General features: G+C 42.2%; 1 long non-coding RNA gene across 1 annotated transcript; it reads left to right on the forward strand.

The window, feature by feature from the left end:
• The first annotated feature begins 903 nt into the window (after positions 1-903).
• On the forward strand, positions 904-21,638 carry LOC105606881 (uncharacterized). The gene is made up of 2 exons (XR_006055707.2): positions 904-1,042; positions 21,365-21,638. It is a non-coding gene; the product is annotated as an uncharacterized LOC105606881 (long non-coding RNA).
• The last annotated feature ends 284 nt before the right edge of the window (positions 21,639-21,922 follow it).

A 21,922-nucleotide genomic window follows, 5' to 3' on the forward strand; every position in this document is an offset into this window, starting at 1 on the left:
CTGGTGCCTCATTGGTGAAACAAGGCTAATAATAGTACCTACGTCATGCAGTCTTTAAGGGATTAAGTGAGATCATATTTGTGAGATACCTGGACTGGCAAGGGGAGGATGGAGTGAAGGGACACTCGCTAAAGGGCCCTGGGGGGTGAGAGGGCATCATTCTCACCCAGCTGATGCAGACAGTGGAGTCCAGGGAGGTGACCTGACTTTCCCCAAGGTCACATGCTCTGTGTTGGGGGTGGCTACCCGCGCTCCCCACCAAACCCGGCCCTCTGCTCCCTCCATCGCCCCGCCTGGTGGAGGGACACACGTCAGGGAAGGGACACACGTCAGGGGAGGCACAGCCTTGGGCACGGCTCGCCGTCACTTCCACAGAAGCAGCCTCCCTATCATAACATATCTCTGTTTAAGAAACATAAACCACCCTTTGGCAGCTTCTCAAGTAAATGTCAGCGTCGATAAAGAGCTCCCGCCCCTCATCCCCGCTTTGCAGCCTGGACTGCAAGGCCCAGCCTTATGGGGAAACACATGGGAGCTTACCCAACAGGTTTCCCCAACAGCCATGCCAAAACTGGCAGGCCCCGAGGAGCCCAGACAGGTGGCGGGGGGCCTTCTCCTGGCTGCCCCGTGCCCCCTCTGACCCAGCGCAGGCGGCCTCTCTTTGCTCCTGTCTGAACCTGCTGCCTGGGAGGAGCTGATGTCAGTCATCCCGCCGGTGTAGCTGCGGGCCACCTCGGGCTCCCATCCCGGCCCTGCACAGGTCCTGACTCCTCCCTGCTGGCATATCTCCAGCCATGGCAGAGAGCCCAGCTTGGGAAAGCACTGGGCTGGCCCAGTGGTGAGTGTCCCACCCGGGTAACCCAGCCCCAGCTTGACAAATAATATCTGCAGCTTGTCTAGCCTGGCAGTGAGAGCCCGGCCAAAGGGCCAAGTTCCAAGCTAGGTCTTCAAAGGACAGAAAAGACTCTGGAAACTACACGACAACTGGCCACAGATCTCTACGGAGTTATCCTAAGAAGAAATCACACCCGGTCCCCAAACGGTGAGTATAAATGGCTCCTCAAAAAACCATTTGCTGTGCCTTCCCTTCCATTTCTAATTAGGAAGCTCCTTGCACGCCTGGACTATCTTGAGGCCAGATCATGTTCACATTCTCTTAAGATGGAAACTAAGGCCCTGCTGAGAAATACTCAAGGGCTCCTGAGGACAGCCAAGGTGGTGGGGAAGCAGGTGCTGGGCCCAGAATTGGCAGAACAAGCTGGAGGGCAGTCAGATTTAGCACCAGAAGACATAATAATATAAGAGCAATAATAATAGTTGATATTTTATGCCAAACATTTTACATGCGGGACTCATCAAAACCTTACAACCACTCAGGAAAGTTGATCTTGATAATTTCCACTTTATAGACAAGGAAGCCTGAATCTGATAGAGAAATGACTTGCCCAAGTCCATTCAAATGAAAATGGTAGGGACTTCTCTGGCAGTCCAGTCATTAAGACTTCACCTTCCAGCACAAGAGGGTCTGGGTTCAATCCCTGGTTGAGGGGCTAAGATCCCACATGTCTTGCAGCCAAAAAAACCAAAATTAAAGCTGAAGTAGTATTGCAACAAATTCCATAAAGCCTTTAATAGTGGTCCACACTAAAAAAAAATCTGAATATAAAAAAATCGATAATGGCAGCCCTCATGCAAACCCAATATGCCAAACTCCAGGGCAGACCCTCAATGAATAGTGGGAGCAGGAATCTCCCTGCTCCTCCTTGTAGACTGTTGGGTCATGGTTCTACAAACTACGGAAACTAACCTCTTTGCTTCTGTTACTCTCAACCTGGACCTCAAGAGCTTTAGATCCAATGCCAGCTGTGTAAATTTGAGCTATCTTCATTGAGTGTTTGAAACTGACCAAATATTAGTCATTGGCCAGGTGACAGACAGGATGGGAGTTTGGCATATATGGAGATACTTCCCAACCATGCCACAGAAGGACTACACGGCTTTGGGAATGTTCATATACTTCTTTAAGCTGTAGGCTTTGTATCTATGAACCAGGGGTAGTTATTGTGTTAGTGAGCACAGCAAGAGTGGGGGCATGGTGGAGTGTGCATCTGAAATGTAACAGTCAGCTAGACTGCAAACTCTGTGAAGGCAGGAAGCAATAATGTCTTGTCCCTGCTGCATTCATAGCATCTAGTCTTCCCCCTGATACAAAATTTGCTCAAAAAATTTCTGTTGAAGGATGAATACGCAAAGATGCACAAATAAGCATGTCAAGGGTTACATGTACAGCCAATAGGAAACAAGGCGTATGACCACGGATGGGGCATGACTAAGCAAATCTGGGGACTTGTATGAAATAGGCTGGTAAACAATCATTAAAGAGAAGGGGGCAACTCCGAATGTAATCCTACAAAAAGGTCAGCAGAGTATATCAATAGGAAGATTGTACAGCAGTGTGCCCTTACAGTCACATTCTTGAAATCCATTTGAGATGAAAATTTCAACACAGATATAACACAAATGAACTTATAAATGAAACATGCACAGACTTGCAGACATAAAGAACAGACTTGTGGTTGCCAAGGGGGAGGGATGAATTGGGAGTTTGTTATCAGCAGATGCAAACTAGTATGTATAGAGTGGATAAACAACAAAGTCCTACTGTATAGCCCAGGAACTATATTCCATCTCCTGAGATAAACCTTAATGGAAAAGAACATTAAATATATATATATATATATATAGGGAATTCCCTGGTGGTCCAGTAGTTAGTACTCTTCACTTTACACACATATATGTATATACATATATATATTCATATACATATATATTTGTATATACATATAACTGAATCACTTTCCTATGCAGCAGAAATTAACACAACATTCGAAATCAACTATACTTCACAAATGGTAAATAAATAGCAAAATTTCAACAAGGAAGGACAAGCAGAGAAGGCAATACTGTTGTTGGTGCGGGGGTATTTTCACTTTTTACCCCATGTATTTAGCATTGCTTAATTTGTTTCAACAAAGAACCTGGGACACTTTACTCATGTAAAAGTGCAATCAAACTTATTCTTACATCTTAGATAAGTGAACAGAAGACTGCGGGCTTCCCTAGTGGCTCAGACAGTAAAAAGCCTGTCTGCAACACAGCAGACATACGTTCAATTCCTGAATCAGGAAGATCTCCTGGAAAAGGGAATGCCTACCCATTCCAATGTTCTTGCCTGGAGAATGCCATGAACAGAGGAGCCTGGCAGGCTGCAGTCCATGGAGTTGCAAGGAGTCGGACATGAATGAGCGACTAACACATTCATACTCTCAAACATTTTAAGCACCATGAATAAAGTAGGCCCCACAAATGTTCAATCCCTTTCCGCCCTTGCTCCTAAAGAACATTTATCACAGCCCTGTATCGCTGTGATCAGAATGAGACATGCAAAAAGTTCTGCTTCAGTTGGTTTTGTCCCTCAGTGTGTGTGGCCCTGAAACATCCAACAGCACCCAGCCTTCCAGAGTTTTCTGGCTTGGTCTTAAAAGGATGCATGGGCTGAAAGCACAGCCACTGGTTTGCCCCAAAGCAGAAACAGAAACTTGGATGCTTTGGCCAAATGTGAAGTCAAAGGTTTGGGTGGGCTTCTGGGCCATTTGTCTTAGAATTCTCTGAGGTTTTGGCCTGGCCTTGATGTAAAAGAATATTCATTGTTCCAGAAATCCTTACCAAAAATTACAACTTCAATTTAAGAAGCTGCAGGTCAAAGAGACAAGCAAAAAGGGTAATTACTTAACAATGCAGGAGTGATCTTCTGAGTCTCAGGCCAGAGGGCTGAGCTAACAGTCTCTCAGAAGAGCTGAGTTCTCCTACAGCTAGCGGGGCCTCCATTGACTGCATTTGTGTATCTAAATAACAGACAATCGCAGCACTTCTTGTCTCTGCTGTGTAGACCAAACCATCTCCACTCAGTCCCTGACTTTGGTATGGTGGTTACAGAAACAGGAACATAGGAAACAAACATTGAGGAGGTACCTAATATGTTTCTGGAAGTACTCTAGATATTTAATGGAGAAGATTTCTTAAAATTTTCAAAGCATCTTATGAGGTAGTTTAGATTTCCCCCATTTAGAGATGACTCAGGAAGGTTAAACACATGTTCCACAGGATTTAATGGCAAGACCAGAAAGGAAATTTTGGCTTGTCTTTCTCCAAAGCCCATCCCCACCCAACACAACACACACTCAACATCACACACACACACACTCACCTCTTCTCACTGTAACTACTTACCCAACCAGAAGAGGTGATCGTGGGTGATATTTTATATCCAATGTTTTATACCCTATGAGAAAACAACACACCAAAAAACATTGTCATCCGTCACATTGCATATGAAACTGCTGCTGCTGCTAAGTCGCTTCAGTCGTGTTGATTCTGTGCGACCCCATAGACAGCAGCCTGCCAGGCTCCCCCATCCCTGGGATTCTCCAGGCAAGAACACTGGAGTGGGTTGCCATTTCCTTCTCCAATGCATGAAAGTGAAAAGTGAAAGTGGAGCCGCTCAGTCGTGTCCGACTCTTAGCGACCCCATGGACTGCAGCCCACCAGGCTCCTCCATCCATGGCATTTTCCAGGCAGACTCTAATAACTTTCATATTGTTTTTGGAGTCCTTTGCATGTGTGCTCGCTAAGTTGCTTTAGTCATGTCCAACTCTTTGTGAGCCTATGGACTGTAGCCTGCCAGTCTCCTCTGCCTGTGGGATTTCCCAGGCAGGAGTACTGGAGTGGGTTGCCATGCTCTCTTCCAGGGGATCTTCCCCACCCAGGGATTGAATCCACATCCCTCATGTTTCCCGCATTGGCAGGCAGGTTCTTTACCACTAGTGCCACCTGCGAAGCCCTTGGGGTCACTTAGGTGTTTATAATCCTGATCTCCTTATACCAATAGTCAAGCACTGCTCAACATTCGGTGTACAGCATTGGCAGAGAGCAAGTCCCCCCACACTTCACAGCCTAGTAGGTGACTGTGCCAAACCATAGCAGTCACCATTCTCGCTTCTCCTTTTTAAAAAATTTACTAATTTGACTGCATCAGGTCTTCGTTGTGGCGCACAGGCTTCTCTCTAGTTGTGGCATATGAGCGCCAGAGTTCACAGCGTCAATAGCTGCAGCACTCAAACTTAGTTGCCCAAGGTGTGTGGAATTTTAGTTCCCCAATCAGGGATCCAACTCTTATCCCCTGCATTGGAAGATGGATTCTTCACCACTGGACCACCAGCAAAGTCCCACTTTTCCTTCTTTTTAGGGACTATGTGTGGGAAGCAGGCTCAGTTACTCAGTTGTGTCTGACTCTTTTTGACCCCAGGAACTGTATGTAGCCCACCAGGCTCCTCTGTCCATGGAATTTTTCAGGCAAGAATACTGGAGCAGGTTGCCATTTCCTACTCTGGGGAATATTCCTGATCCAGGGGTAGGAACTACCTCTCTTGTGTCTTCTGCACTGGCGGGTGGATTCTTTTTCACTAAGCCTCCAGGGAAGCCCCCATACTACACTTGATTTTAGCCAAAATTTCTTCTTAGGGACTATCAGAGCTTAAAAGTTCCCAAGAGAGCATCAGATCCAACGCCTGAAAGTACTCATGAAGAAACCACGCAGAGGAAGAAAGTCCTCTTTTTAACATCAGATGGCACGTCAGTGGGTGATTCTGGAGTGCTGTGTCCTCCGTGGCTCCCTGACTTTGAAGAGCTAATGTCTGCAAGCCAATCATATGTGCATTTTAACAGCTTTGTTGAAATAAAAGTTACGTAACGTTGAAGTCACTTGTTTTAAGTGTATGGTTCAATCACCTTTTGTACATTTACAAAGCTGTACAATTATTGCCATCTAATTTTAGAACATACTATCACCCCAAAATAGAAACTTTGAACCCGCTTACAGTCACTCTTCCTTCTTACTCCAGCACCAGATAATTACTACTTTCTGTCTGTATATTTGCCTTTTCTGGACATTTCATATATGTGAACCCATATTGGATGGCCAAAACATTCATTCAGATTTTTCTGTAGGATCGTATGGAAAAACCTGAATGAACTTTTTGGACAACACAATACAATATGTGGTCTTATGCGTCAGGCTTCCTTCACTTAACATGACAGTTAGAGGTTCATCCCCATGGTAAATATTCACGTTCCATTCATTTTTATTAGCAAACAGTATTCCATTAAGTAAATGGCCAAATATTACCATCTATTCACCAGTTAATATATATCTGGGTTATTTTCACTTTGGGCCTACTGTACTTTTACTCACATTTCAACCCCATATGACTGGTGATGCGCGTGACATACATTAAAGACCATGGATTACATCTAGACTCAGTTGAAGACGTGCCCTTAATAATTAGTGATGTCTGCCCCTGGTCAGATAGTAGAAAATTGAGGCATGCATGCAAATCATAATTACATCATTTCTTGTCCTAAATGGGGTAGTCACATTTCTCCCAAGAAAAGAGTTTAAAAAAGGCAAGACATTGCAACTAGGAAGAATCGCCTCATTTTTGGTGAAGAACATACCTTGTAGGGTACATTTTATTATTAAACAACCAGTGGTCTTTAGCATATTTTTCCAGAAAGGCAATGGAGCCACACTGTCATGACTTCTTCAGGCCAATTCCTTACCAGGCTCAGGATTGGCATCGTTTATGTGGCCAAGGATTGGTGAATGCAGCCACAGTTATGGCCCCAAGTGGCTGATGAGTTAGCATTCCTGGTGATCATATCGACAGCCAAGATTTTTCTTTTTTTTTTTTTTTTTTGAGTAAAAGTCAGAAGGGTAGTTCTTTACTTTCCTCTTGGGAATAGAGAAGTAGGCTTAACTCTTTCAAAACTCTGTTGTCTCTGCTGTTGTCGTTGCACTGTTGGCCATGAAAAACCATGGGAATTTGAGTTGGCCTGATGGAAGAATGTAGAAATCATGGTTTATATGAATACGCCCCAAGCAAAGAACCCGGTGTCACTTTAAGAGCATGTAAAGAAAACATTGTTGGTGTCAGAGGGAAAATGGGAGGGAAAAATCAAAGTATTAGAGAAGGGTGAAGAAGAGGATAAGGCAGAAATTTATAAATGAAGAGTAAAATAAACCATAAATGTTAAACTGGTGGTTTGTTAGCCAAACCCAGACTGCAACAATCTTTTTACTGTTCAAGGCTGTTTTTCAAAAAGAAATGAATTTAACACTTAGAAATAAGGAAATTTGGTATAAATTTCTGAGTTTCCTACTTGTTAAAAAAAAAAAAAAAGAAAAGAAAAGGAAAAGGAAAAAGGAAGGAAGAAAAAGGAAGAGAGAGAGAGGAAGAAAGAATGGAAAGAAGGAAGTCTGGTAAACATTTGCTATAGCAGAATAATGACTGCTCCCTGAGTCTGGGGCATGGATGCTCCAGTTTGCCACAGTCCCCACCATACCCTTTTGATTATATTCAGCAATCTGACAAGTTTGTGAGACCCTTTGCGTCTACAACACCTCATATAACAATGTTTACATTGGCTCAATCATCCCAGACATCTGCTGGGCCCCTGTGTTACCACCTGTCTTTCAGAAAATGAAATGAAATTCATAGAGATTAAGCAACTTGCCCTAGCTCACCATCAGTAAGAGTGAAAGTTATTTCTCATCAACAGAGCTACTGCTTTTTCCAGTGTATCACACCTTGGCAAGCAGAAAAAAAGAACTGTTTAAATATGAAGCAAAGAATGGAGCAAAACTGAAGGGGAAAACTGGGGCAGAGGAAGAAGAGGGAGTTTTTTCAAAAGAACTATTTAATGAATTAATTGGAAATGAAGCTAGATCACGGACTTACCCAATGAAGGGCTAAACACAAGCCTAGTTGGACACACATATTCTTTGCCCTCTTTTCTAGAAACAAGCCCAGGCCTCCCAGACAGAAAATGCTTTTTTTTTTCTTTCTTGACTCATAAAGGCAGCTCTGAAAAAGCATTTGGGAGCTGGCTAAGGAATAAAATAACTTGTTCAAATTAGCAAACATTTTCCAAATATTTCTTAAAGAAAGAGTTTCCTACATATCATTCCCAAACCTCACGGCATTAGCAAAGTCTCCAGGTGGCTCCAGAAATTCAGCTTTAGGCCACAGTTGCTATCTGGTGGTATAACCCATCTCAGGGACTGATCCCAACACTGTCAGTTGTCAGAGATTATTGGGGCAGCTTAAGACCCTGTTGCCCACTTTGTTACGCTCTGCCAGAGAACCTGAGATCTCCCCTGAGAGTCACCACGTGTACAGAAATAGAGGAGAACAGAGAAAACAAGCATTTCTTTTTGCAACTTTGAGATCTATTTCTGGGGTTGAACAGAAGCCATTAAAACATTCCCATGACTCTGTGCCAAGCCCCCAAATTACTAATGACAGACATGCTGGCTCGAAGGGAGTCATTGCTGGCAAATAGCCCTTTGGTATCTTGTTAACAGTAATAACCCCGAGCCTTTCATTGAAAGATCTCAAAGCACAGGGCAAGACTTAATTGACGCCCCCCCTTAACTCTGTCCCTGAAAAAGGTAATTATCACTCTAACCCTCAGACAGTTTACACAGGGGTTAAATGAGCGACAGAGGTTGAATGATTTATCCTCGTTTCATACTCTAAGTTGAAAGGAAAAGTATAAATAATGTCATAACTTGGGGTGAACTCAGATATGCGAGTTGGAACCAGTGAGAGAGTCGAAGCAGACAAAATGAGAGCCTGGGGAGGCTGGCATGATTGGAGATACCTCTGACTAGTAGCCCTGGACAAGCACCACGTTCAGAGGTGCTGACCCGAACTGGGTTTACCCTAAGGATGTTAATCCTAACTACCCAGTCTAGGTTAGAAGGAGACATATCAGAGCCAGAGTCCTGGAAGGGTTGTTGTTGTTCAGTTGTTCAATCATGTCCAACTTTTTGTGACCCCATGGACTGCGGTACTTAGAATTCCCTCTCCTTTACTACCTCCTGAAGTTTGCTCAAACTCATACCCATTGAATTGGTGATGCGATCTAACCATCCCATCCTCCGCCATCCCCTTCTCCTCCTGCCCTCAATCGTTTGCAGCATCAGGATTTTTTCTAATGAGTTGGCTCTTTGGCATCAGGTGGTCAAAGTACTGGAGCTTTAGCTTCAGCATCAGTCCTTCCAATGAATATTCAGGGTTGATTTCATTTAGGACTGACTAGCTTGATCTCCTTGCTGTCCAAGGGACTCTCAAGAGTCTTCTCCAGCACTGCAGTTGGAAAGCATCAATTCTTTGGCACTCAGCCTTCTTTAGCCTGCAAGGGGGACACCCTCAAAATTGTGTATGCAATTTCCAAAATGAAAGTTCATGCTTGGTTGCTTGGAGAAAAATAAGGGTCTTATCTCCCTGTCAGAGAACCAGGGCAAGAGCTGGAAGTGGATCTGGCCCCCAAATAAATTCATCCCAGTCGAGGATGTGAATTCCAGGCATGGAATCTGAGGCAGTCACCCGAATCTAGAACCTAAGCCACTAAGGAGATGATTGCCACTGACATCACAAATCTCTCCTTTCTTCTGTAAATCCTCATCTCAGTAAGTGGGACCTCTCCTCACTCATGTACCACAACCAAGGTGCAAGGGTACATCTTCTCCACCACTTTTTATATATGACCTCCACCTTCTGATAATCTCCCAAATCAGTATTCTTAGCACCATTCCCACATGCTTTGACTTATTTAAGACTCCATCAAATTTTCTCTGGATTATTTTAGCAATCTCCAATTTCTGTTGCTTTTACACCTGCTTGAAGTCAAACAGTTCTTTATGATACTATCCATGGAATATTCTGGAAACACAAATATACTCATGGCACTTATAAATTGCCCTTAAACCCTTCAACTTCCCTTCCACTTGGAAAAGTGCAAAACAAAACTGCCAATCTAGTATTCTGTACTAACAAAATCATATTTTAAAAATAAAGATGAAATAATGTCTCAGATAAATAAATAGCTGAAGCAATTTATCACCAGCAGAACTTCTATACAAGAAATATTGAAAATTTTTCAGATAAAAAGAAAATGGTACTAGACGAAAACTTGAACCTATACAGTAGGAATGAAAAGCATTAGAAATGGTATGCATTTGAGCAAACATAAAACACCTTTTTTCTCATTTTTTGTTTCTTTAAAAGAGATTTTTAGAGTAAAAATAATACTACTTACAACAGATGAGTAAATAACTGAATGAGAGAAAAACTGGGAGAGGATAAATGGAAGTGTGTGGTTGTACAATTCTTACATTATTCAATAAATTACATATGATGCTATTTAAAGGTAGAATGAGACACACTAAAGAAGTGTATTGTATTCCCTAGAGCAGTTAGTAATAATACAAGCAAGAAATAGCTAATAAGCTAATAGTGGAAATAATAGGATACTAATAATTAACACAGAAAACACTAAGACAGGAGGCAAAAAATAGAAAGAAAAAAAAGAGCATATTGGACAGATAGAAAAAAGAACATTACGTATCTAAACCTACCATATCAGTAATTATATTGAAGTTTACTCATCTTGACACTCCAAGAGAAGACATTGTGGGAGGAGGTAAAAAAACAATACCCAAATATATGGCAATAGGATGAAGCCCACTTTAAACATAAAGTCACAGGTAAGGGAATGAAAAATTATGCGCCATGTAAATTCTAAGGAATAACTTAAAATATCTATATCCATATTATACAATGTAGATTACAGGATAAGCAATATTATCAAAGATTAAATTTGGCATTCCATAATGAAAAACTGATACATATAGCCAGAAATCATAGCACTTCCTAAAGTATATGCAACTTTAAATCTTTAGGGAAAGTCTCCCAAAGTATGCACAAAAGCTCTAAACCTAAAACCACTGTGCAGTGCTCAGAGATATGACAGAAGCCGTAAATAAAACAAGAGACATACCATGTCTGTGGATTAGAAGAGTCAATATTGGTATAATAATTCTCTGAAGATCAATCTATAGATTCAACACCATCTCAGTCAAAACCCCCAGAGACCTTTTGCATAGTAATTGACAACTGTTCACTAACCATGGGAGGATTTTGTGTTTGTCAGTAAGATGCCAATAAGTATACACCAGTCAATAATTTTTATTTTTTTAAAAAAGATACAATGACAACAATAAAAATAAACTCACCAGAATTTTAAAATAATTTCTGTGTAAAGGAAAGAAGGAGGTCAAAAATAACATTGTGAATTTAAGTATTTTGCACAAGATGAACTAAACTTTAAAATGAAAGTGGCAAATTACTTTGGGATAGCAATTAAGGTCTGAGTAGACATTGGGCTAAAGACCTCAGCTAGCTTCACTAATAATAAAATTAATAAAGTTACATTTTTGCACATCTGAGTACTTTGCCTATGAAAATTCAGATCTTACTCCTTGTTAACAAGATACCTATGCTTCACACTTGAGGCATGAGGATCGCTATGTTCTTGGAAGACCTGGTCCCCAGGAAGATGACTTGTGTGGCACAGTGAAGAACTGGCACTTGGGCCCAGGATTAAATTCTAATATAGAATATCACAGTGTTTGAAAGGGCCTAAAAATGAATTTGTCCCTCTGAACTATAAAAAATTTCTGGTGGAGAACATTTTGGCTTCTAGTAAAACAGGAGTCCACTGCTTTGAATGGGAACTCATTCCACTATCATCATGCTTTATTAAGATGCCCCTGAACTTGTGGTGTTGAGGAATACACACATAAATGCAAACTTAGTCTGCCCTAGGTCAAACACAGGGACTTTCACCTTCCTCAGTCTTGACACTAGTTATAGTTGATTTTGCCTGGATTTTACAAGCAATTTTAAAAGTTGACTTGCCATGTATGAATTCGATATTTTTTCCATCAAGAAAGATAAAAGACCACACTTAACATAAAAGCAGAAGTTTATATTTCTACTCATGAATTTTCAAGGCATTCACTTATATCTGTTTCTCTTAACGGACAAGGTCTTGCTTTAATGTGAATTCTGTCACACATCTTAGCAATACTTTATTTGATTGCTTTATTGAACGCTTAGTGATATTGAATTTGTACCTTTGAAGGAACATTGGCAAAAAGCATGAAAACTTTGCTGACAGCAAAAGGAACACTTTGAAGAGGCTAGAGAACAATAAGGAACCACACAAGAAGTATCCTTAGGATGCTGACGTAAGAAGGCTTAGGGTGTACGTGAGCAAATAGTCAAGGATTCCTGGAGGAAAAAATCGCCACAAGAGACTACTTCAGCAGCTGCATCAACCAGAACTTGAATAATGCTTTCTTATCCTCAATCTTTAAGACCAAACTACAGCTTCCAAACTAGCTCTACAGCAGTCTCGGAAGAAAGATGCTAGGAAAATGGTGTTCTTTGGCAACTGACTTGGTGTTGATGGAGCTGCTTTCAAGATGTCTCACATCACTGGCAAGTTGATGATGAGTGTTGGCCCAGAAACTCAACCCAGTCTGTGGGTCAGCGGGCTTTGGTTCCTCCCTGTGAGAACCTCTCCATAGATGCTTGAGCTTCCTACCAATATGGTGGCTGAGTTCCAAGAGTGAGAATCCCTCAAAGAGCAAAATGAATGGTGTGGCATTCTTATAACCTAGCCTCAAAAGCCGCATTGCATCACTTCTACTGCACACCATGTATTAAAGCAGTCAGAGACCCAGGCAGACTCAAGAGGATTCAACACAGACACCACCTCTTGATGGGGTAGAATTCCAGTGTGTCAGATGAGCCTGAGATATGGGAGATACCGTGGCAACCATCTTTGGAAGACATGAAATGCCAAATGAAATGACTTTAGGGACTGTCCTCCACCTTTCCCCCCCTGTATACCCACTATAGTGTGATTACTTTACACATAGAAATCAACTATATTTTTACTTTGTTTTTGTAGCTTGCTGTTTTCTTACTCCCTTATTGGATGTGTATTTGCTTATAGTCAAAAGTTTTACAATCATTAGTTCTCATCTTGGGTGGCAGAAGACAAGTAATAGCAAGACCATAAGGATCCCCTTGCCCCTGATAGACATTACCCAATCTGAACAAATCTAGTTATTAACCTCTAAATTATTCTTAACACCGCTTTTTCTTGAAATCACTACCAGTAGTTCATGGTAATGATGTGGGAAAAATTGCTTGTGCCATCTCAGTATAGTTTCTGTATCTGACGGAACCAGGATGTTAGAAGCTGGAGAAAAAGAATCTGGATGCTAGGGGTGGTAGAAGTTCAAAGAAATGCATGAAAACAAGATAAATCACTGTACCACAAAAATATAGGATTGGTCAAAATTTTCATTTGAGTTTTCCAGTTCCATTGCATGGGAAAACCCAAACAAAACTTTTAGTCAACCTACTATCTGCTGAGACAACAGCCAGTCTGGAATACAACAGGTTCAATTTAGGTTTAAGATGAGGCTGAGGATGTTTATGGAGACACATCTGGGGAAATCTATTTGGTGCATAATGTAGGGGCTTAAGAGTTGTACTATACTGGTACCAAGTTCAGGGTAAGACTGTGACCACAATTCTGCTCAAGTGGGCAAAATGTCCTCTGCTCAATGGTCAGGGGATGTATAGGGACCAAGCAGTGGTTAGGGACTAGTCTTTGAGATGAAGATCACAGAAAAGACTCCCGACAGGAATTCCCTAATAGGAAAGGAGAAGCTGGAGCATGCGCATTCTCCAGACAGAACAGGTTCCCTCATAGTCTGAATACCAGGTTGACATGATGAAATCAGAATTCAACAGGAGAAGACTGATCTCATCTGGTATTTGGTTGCACTAGCCATCAACAAAATTTGAGTCAAGTAAATTTAGCATTGCCATGCCGTGCTGTGTTCAGTCATGTCCGACTCTTTTTGGCCCCATGGGCTATAGCCTTCCAGGCTCCTCTGTCCATAGAATTTTCCAGGCAAAAATACTGGAATGAGTTGCCATTTCTACTCCAGGGGACCTTCCCGACCCACGGATCAAGCAGGCATCCCCTGCGTCTCTTGCATCAGCAGGTGGACTCTTTACCACTGAGCTTCTGGGAAGCCTAAATTTAGCATCAAGACCATGAAAATATTCTGAATAGCTCAGAGTACATTATGAAGAAAAGTTACATACTATTGTCATCCCTCCCCTAAACACAATTAAGATGCAAAAGAATATGCTTAGCATGGAGCATTTTGCACAAAAGTTTTAAATATACAAAACAATGCTATATATGATTATGAGTAAATGCGTATTGTGAAAATAAAGGTTAATACATGCATAGACAGACTATACTCCAGTTGCATAATTGTGGTTATAGCAGAGGGTGGAGGGAAATTTGGGTAGACGAATATGCCTGTTTCTGTAACATTTTAGATCTCCATCTTAAAATACCTATTGCATACACAAAATACAACTTGTCGTGTTTTGATTGATACTTTTATTTTCTGTATGCTTGAATATTTATCATGTAAATATCATGTAATCAATAAAGAGATGGAGATTAAGATGAAGAAATGAGGATGATGAAGAAGGATGAGAAGGGGGGGTGTGAGAGAGAAGTACAGATTTTTAAAAGAAAGTAAAAAATTAAGGGAATGGCAGCCCATTCCAATATTCTTGCCTGGAATATCCCATGGACAAAAGAGCCTGGCGGACCTCAGTCCTTGGGGTCACAGAAGAGTTGGACATAACTTAGCAACTAAACAACACTGAAGAATGAAGAAGAAAAAGAAGGTGAAGGAGGAAGAAGAGGAGGAGGAAGAAAGGAAACTCTCAAATCTTAGTGAAAGACAAAAATTTCAAAAGTCCATGTGTATCTCTGCTGAAAACTTGACAGCCTGTTTCTGATTCAGCTAGACAAAAGAAACGCATGAAAGTGACTCAAAATGTAAAAACAAAATAAAATGGAAAAGGCGAAATCTGCCCTACCAGATGTCAAAACATACTAAAAAGCTACAGTAATTCAAATGCAGAATAAAAAATACAAGTATTAAATAATTCAAAGTGTGGGGTAGGATTATTAAATAAACATGGCACGGGTGATGGGTTAAATATTCTGGGGTTTAAAGAAAGACAAAATACCCCCCACCATCACTTACCTCGTATAATTGACCTAATTTGATTTAAACTGATTAAAATTTCAAAGAGTAAAGATGAAATGTTAAAAGAATTGACAAAAACATAGTCTGTGTGTCATCTCATGAGAGAATCCTTAAAGAATATGCATGCGAGGTTTTAAAAACATCTGCTTTATTCTTCCTTACAGACAAATTTTCTACCATTAGCATGAATTGTTTTACTTATTTTAATTAGATTGTAAGTTATTAAATTATGATATATTCATTATAAGGTCGAGAAATACATGAAAGAATAAAACACAAACTAAATTCTCTCCCTTACCTCATGCCCCTGTCCTATTCTCCAGAAGTTCACCTCAACATCTTATGTGTGCCTTTAGGCACAAATCTATATAAATACACAAACGTCATATATGTATAGCAACATCATACATATGTGTCTTTTATATTTATAGTATGTGTGTATATATAGTATTTTAATCTAACTACACATAAAATATGGCACAATTGTGTATGTATATATATGTGTGGGTAAATGCCATATATATATGTACATATATGTATGTATTTTTTTTTTCATCATTGTATCTAAGACTTTAAGGGAGGAGAATTGCTATCTACTGACACCTGCAGATGGCTGGATGCATTTTGGTTCACCTGCACCAGTTATATCTGGCTAGAATAATGCCAACATCCACAATACCTTGGTGGCATTCAATAAAAGAATTTTTTGCTTATGCTTCTGGGTAAGTTGGGAAGTAATCTAGAGACTCTACTGATTTTTGACTGGGTTCACTCACACATCTAACTTAACTACAATGATCTTAACTGTAGCAAGTGGAGTGGCTCTGCTCTGTTCCATGTATCTGGTACCCTCCAGCAGGCTGGCCCAGGCATGTAAGATTATGGCAAGCTGCAAGAAAGCACCTGGAAACAGGCAATGCCTCTTGGGTGGGCACTTTGAAATCATAAGACAAGGAGTGCAGATAGGAATAGAGATGAAGAACTGGCTTCTTTGTTGCAATCTATCATGCTGCCATGAACTTCCTGGGTGCCGGGGCAGTTTCAGTTTTGAATACTGTGATTGATTCATTCATGGAGTTCCCAGCCAGCGGTTAATGTAGGCACAAACACAGATACAGGTCTCTCCTGCTTTTCAAAAGTTCACTTTATGAAAGACCTACATTAGAACCTGTTTTCACTAACCGAAGGAAATCCCAAGAGAATTTTCACTTTTACAAAATAAAAAAAAAAAAAAAAAGGCATAAAGGAAAAATAGAATTCAGTGTTGGTTTGGCAGTAAGTCTTTTAGAGACAGCATGCACCCCAAGCAGAGAGAGAAGCACCACCAAGGCACCTTCCTCAAGAATGACAGTCAGCATCTCAGCGTCAAGCTGCCATAGCATCTCTGTTTTATCTCGATTTTATGCCTCGGTTAACAAGATGTGTCCTAAGATAATTGCTTCTTCACTTAATGTTGTTCCAGCTTACAAAAGGCTCACAGGTACCCTCTACTCTCAGCAAGGAAACCTGTAATTCTCAGAAGAAGTAAAATAGAAGTAAGAAGGTTGGCACTGGGGACTTAGAGTTGGGTGTGATCCTTACTAGTTATGAGGTGAGGTTGGAGTTACAAGAACCCTTCTGAGAGTGGTTTGCCTTTGATTTGATCACTAAAAAGGAGGATGGACTTTCTGATATTAATTACTCACAAATGGAGACGGGAAAAGGATATTTTTGACAGATGGAAGATACTGAGTTAGGGACATTGAGAACATGATCATATCTGCTGATCTCAAAGAGCATGGAACTCAAATGAAAGCTGAGATCGGAGAGGGGATTTAGGGGAGTTCTTAGGGGATTTAGATGTGGGATGTGGATTCTGGGTATTGATTTGCAGGTTACAGGAGCCTATGGCTATTCTGAGCAAGAAGATGATGCTTCTGAGGGAGTGATGGACAGACTGAAGAGAGTAAATCAGGGAAGCAGAGACGTGAGTCAGACACCTGGGGTCCAGAAGCTAAGGCTCCACACTCCCAGTGCAGGAGGCCCAGGTTTGATCCCTGGTCAGGGAGCTAGATCCCACATGCTGCAACTAAGAGTTCACATGCCACAGCTGGAAAAAACGACAACAACAACAACAACAACCAGATCCTTTGTGCCTGTGTGCCACAACTAAGACCTGGCGCAGCCAAGTCAGTAAATATTTTTTAAAAAGAGATATTGAAGGCTAGAACTAGGACATTTTCAGTGGGACTAGAGAGACGGAAGAGCAACATCAGAGAGATTACGGGGTCAATATCATTAGGGTTAGGGAGGAATGCATTGAGTTTGGGATTAACATATACACATTACTGTATTAATATATAATAGATAATCAACAAGAACTTACTATATAGCACAGGGAACTCTACCCAACATTCTGTAATAATCTACATGGGAAAAGAATACATATATACACACCCACAACTGAATCACTTTGTTGTACACATGAAACTAACAGAACATTTTAAAATAGCTATATGCCAATACAAAATGAATTTTTTTTTTAATTTTGATATACATCATAAGGATTAGAAAGCTGAATGTGCCTGGTATTCCCAAGGAATGTGGTCAGAAAGGACAAACATTATAAGAAAATGTGCTTCACTCTTTTTACTCCCTGATGGCTCAGATGGTAAAGAATCTGCCTGCAGTGCAGGAGACTCGGGTTTGATCCCTGCTTTAGTAAGATCCCCTGGAGAAGGGAATGGCAACCCACTCCAGTATCCTTGCCTGGAGAATTCCATGGACAGAGGAGCCTGGCAGGCTATAGTCCATCGGGTCACAAAGAATTGGACACGACTTAGCAACTAACCCACAAATGTGATTAAAGCATTTAAAAACTATTTCTAGTAGCACTTCTAATGTCTCATGTGGCTTTCTCCCACAGTCAGCTTACACCCAAACCTAGAGGAAACTAAGAGACATTTGAAGAAGCTGGAGGATGTTGCCTGCAGTCACCTCCAGCTTAGAGATATGGACTTTGTGGTGGAAAGACACAGGAGTGACTGGGGAAACATTTCAGTATGACTCATTCCTTGATCCTGCTGAAAAGGAAGGCCTGACAATGAAATTCACACAGATGCTGTCATTGAAAGGGCCCCCATTTCCTGAGAGTCTTCAGTCTGTTTAAGTTTCCATTTGCCCCTCCCCACTCTCTATACATTTGCCTAGATTCTTCAGTGGTGACATAGGTCATAGCTGAACGGATAGATATCAGCATAATTTGATATTGGCAAAAATACATATTTTTTCTACCACAGTGATTAATAAGAACGAACTTTAAAATCAACCTGCCCATGGTGCACACATGGGAGGCACTTAGAATAGTGTAGCACAGAGAAAGCACCCCATGTGTGCTGGCTATTAATATTTGTATTTAGATTAAAATGAAAATGCCATATTTCCGCTCTAAAGGAGTCTGTCCAGCTTCTCCAGCTCTCCAGCCAAGACAGACTTCTATTTGCCCTGAGAAAGCAAGTGAGCCTAGCATTACTCTTGTTGTCTTAAACTCGTCTTTTAAGAGTCATGTCCAACTCTTTGTCTTAAAACTGGGTCTCTCTGTGGTCACCCAGTGATGCTGTGTTGCCTGGGTGAATGGATTTTGACTTGGGCCTGCCTTGTACTCAGTCGATTAGTTTAGTACGGATGCACCATCCTGACCTCCAGTCCTCTTGGCTTGGGCCCTGACACCTGTCCGGCCTCTCCCCACACATCGATGCCATTCCCCAAGCCAGGCAGCCTGCCGAGAGCCTGACCTGGCTTGACTGCCACTCCAGGGAGACTCCCTCCTGTCGTTTCAGGCCCCCAGATCAGACATTTTTAGACCTTCTTTCCGGACTGGCTCACGTCCTGGTCACCACACCCCTTGCTCATCACTCAGTACAAGCCCTGCCCCGACCTGGGTCCATCCTTTCCCAACCAGCCTGAGCTTCTGCATTCCTGACATGTCTCCATTCAAGGCATGATATTGGGGTTCTTCGCATTCCAAGTTCCCTTCTTTATAGATGAGGATCTGTGGCTTAGGGAGGGGAAGAGCATTCCCCCATGTCACACCCAGAGGGTGTGACAGACATAGGGAAAAACCCCAGCCTCCGAGGAACATTTGTCTTGGAATATTGTTACGATTCCAAAGAGCTATGGCTTATGTTTCCTTGGCTTGTCCTCACACAACCTCTGAGAGAATTTCTTTCCAAGACCATGCTTCGCAGGTAATTCCTTCCCACCATGGAGTCGAGGTCCTCAGATATGAATATCCTCACCCCCAGTGTTCAGGAGTTGTCAGAGCATCAGGGTCTGTGATGGTGGCTGAAACAGAGAAAGAGAACAAATGCTGGGATCCTTGAAGCAGAAAAAAGCATCAGAATCTTCACTTGGTTTTCTGTGAGCTGGTAAAATCATGTAGAGGGCCAAGGCATCTGCAGAATTGTTTCCATTCTCCACAGTGTGTTGGCCCTTCGTCAGAGCCCGTTAATTGATACACTGAGATACTTGAACATCCACAGGAGTCCTCATGGTCACTTCCAGAAAGGCCTGGAGACGTGCCAGGCAAACGTACAGAAAGTCCTTATTTAGAAGGATTGTCGCCCCCTGGGGCTTGGGAATCCTTCCATATTTAACTCTGCGCTCACTGCCATTGTGTTCCCCATCCTGGGCATTTCCATACCTGGTCATCTTCTGAATTTGGTCAAAATAAAGCGCCAGAGGAAACAGTCCTAGACTTGAAATATTTCTGAGTCCCACATCCTCCATCTATCGGCATGTGGTTTAGTCTCCATCTATTTCGCACAGCTCCTGGGAGCTGCAGCATCCTGTTCTGAAAATTAAGAAAAAAGAAAGAGAGAAAGGAAGAAAGGAAGAGGGAAAGAGAAAGAAAGGAACAGGAAGAAACAATTCTGTCTTGCTCTCCACACAGACTTCCACTCTCCCGCTAGACCAATTTTGTAACGGCGCTTTGCATGCTGCGAAACTGTTCAACAAAAATATTCATCTTCTTCTCTTACTATGCAGCACAGGTCCGCCAAGGAGAACAGAAAACAGAGGATGTCAAAGGCGGACGGGTAGCAGGAATACAGTCTCAAATATTCCGTTTCATCATCTGCAACATGGAAGCAAGTGTAGTGTCACTTTGTAAGGATGCTCTAAGATTCAGAGGATAATGATGGGCTGTGGTGACTATTTTAAAACATGAGTCTTGGTTTGAAAACACAGACTCTAGAACATCCTTTGTTGCTCCTGTTGATCTTGGGGGCCATTCTGGTCTCTTTGCAGCTCCCCTGAAATGGCAAGGCGAGGTCCTCCCCTGAATTCAGCAGTGTTTTGGAGACAAGTTTCTAAGGCTCCAAGGAGTCTTTTCTAAAGGCCTTAGGCCAACTGAAGGGAATGAACAAGCAAGAAATAACCAGAAATATTCACTTAGAAGATAGAAGGGGTCTCCCACAGCTGACTTTAGGCCCAGAGCAGACCAGCCTTTTCTTAGTTTTCATCAAACCTCACCAGCAAGGAAGTGATGCTGAACCCATGACACTCCGGACCACCCTAAAGACATCAAACCTCCTCAAAGGCTGAAACTAAAGTGGAGAGACTGGGAGGTCCCTTCCATGCCTGCTAAGATGGAATGTTCCAGCTTAGCATGGCCTGGTCCCCAGATGATTAACACTGGGTGTGCCTTCTTCCTTCAGGGGACTTGAGGCCCACCCACAGGGCCATAGATTTACAGAATAGGCCTGAACGGATGATCGTCAACAGCAGCAGCACAAAACATAGACATCGGCAATTGCTCTGAAGGTGGGAAAAATAATTTGAAGGCAGCAGAACAGTGACAAGCAGGAGAAAAGTGGCTTCTCCAAAGAAGCCCTATACTGATGCAAGGATTTAGGATCAACTCGGTATTTTTTTTCATCTTCCCCACAAGACACAAAAGTGGAAGAAAATATCTCCATAGAGAGAAATGCTACGCTCAACGAAATACATAAATTATTAGAGGTTAGAACCAAAAAGCCAGCCAAAAAAGATTAGCCCTCCAATATAGGACTTTGTTGTTACTACTGTTGTTAAGTCACTCGGTCATGTCTGATTCTTTGCGACCCCATGAACTGTAGCCTGCCAGGCTTCTCGGTCTGTGGAACTTCTCAGGCAAGAATACTGGAGTGGGTTGCCATTTCCTTCTCCAGGGGATCTTCCTGACCCAGGGATTAAACCCAGGTTCTCTTGCATTGGCAGGCAGATTCTTTATCACCGAGCCACCGAGGAAGGCCTGTATAAGACTAAGCCGCACTCTTGCTCCCGGGAAGAGGACTACCCGACAGCAAAAAAGGGGAGACTTTGAGAAGACGGAGACCCTGCAGAAGGAGTGTTCCAGAATGTGCGAGAAATCCTTGGTCTAACTTCACTTCCCTGTTCTTCAGCCAGGCTGTGTCGGGGTCTATGCATATATGTATGTATTAATATATGTATGTCTGTCTTTACAGCAGACAGAATAAAGAGGAAAAAAGCGTTCCTGCTACAGGACTTTACCTGAAATCCCGCATAACATTCATAATAATGATCCCGTCACTCATCAGAGATGCTCCCCGGGGTGGGTCTCGACCGCCTGGCAGCTCTCTGATCACACAGCCAGCTCGTGCTGTAATTGCAAACACCCTGCCCCCAGGACGTGTCCACTGACGTGAAGGCACGCGGGCTTTGCAGGTGTCTGTAAATGTAAGTTCAAGGGGACTTTTTAACATCAGAAGTGAAAATATGAGAGTCAAGAGACAGGTCCCCTGCGCCCTGTTGAAG

The sequence above is a fragment of the Ovis aries genome, chromosome 13 (assembly GCF_016772045.2).
Source record: "Ovis aries strain OAR_USU_Benz2616 breed Rambouillet chromosome 13, ARS-UI_Ramb_v3.0, whole genome shotgun sequence".
Classification (NCBI taxonomy): Eukaryota; Metazoa; Chordata; class Mammalia; order Artiodactyla; family Bovidae; genus Ovis; species Ovis aries.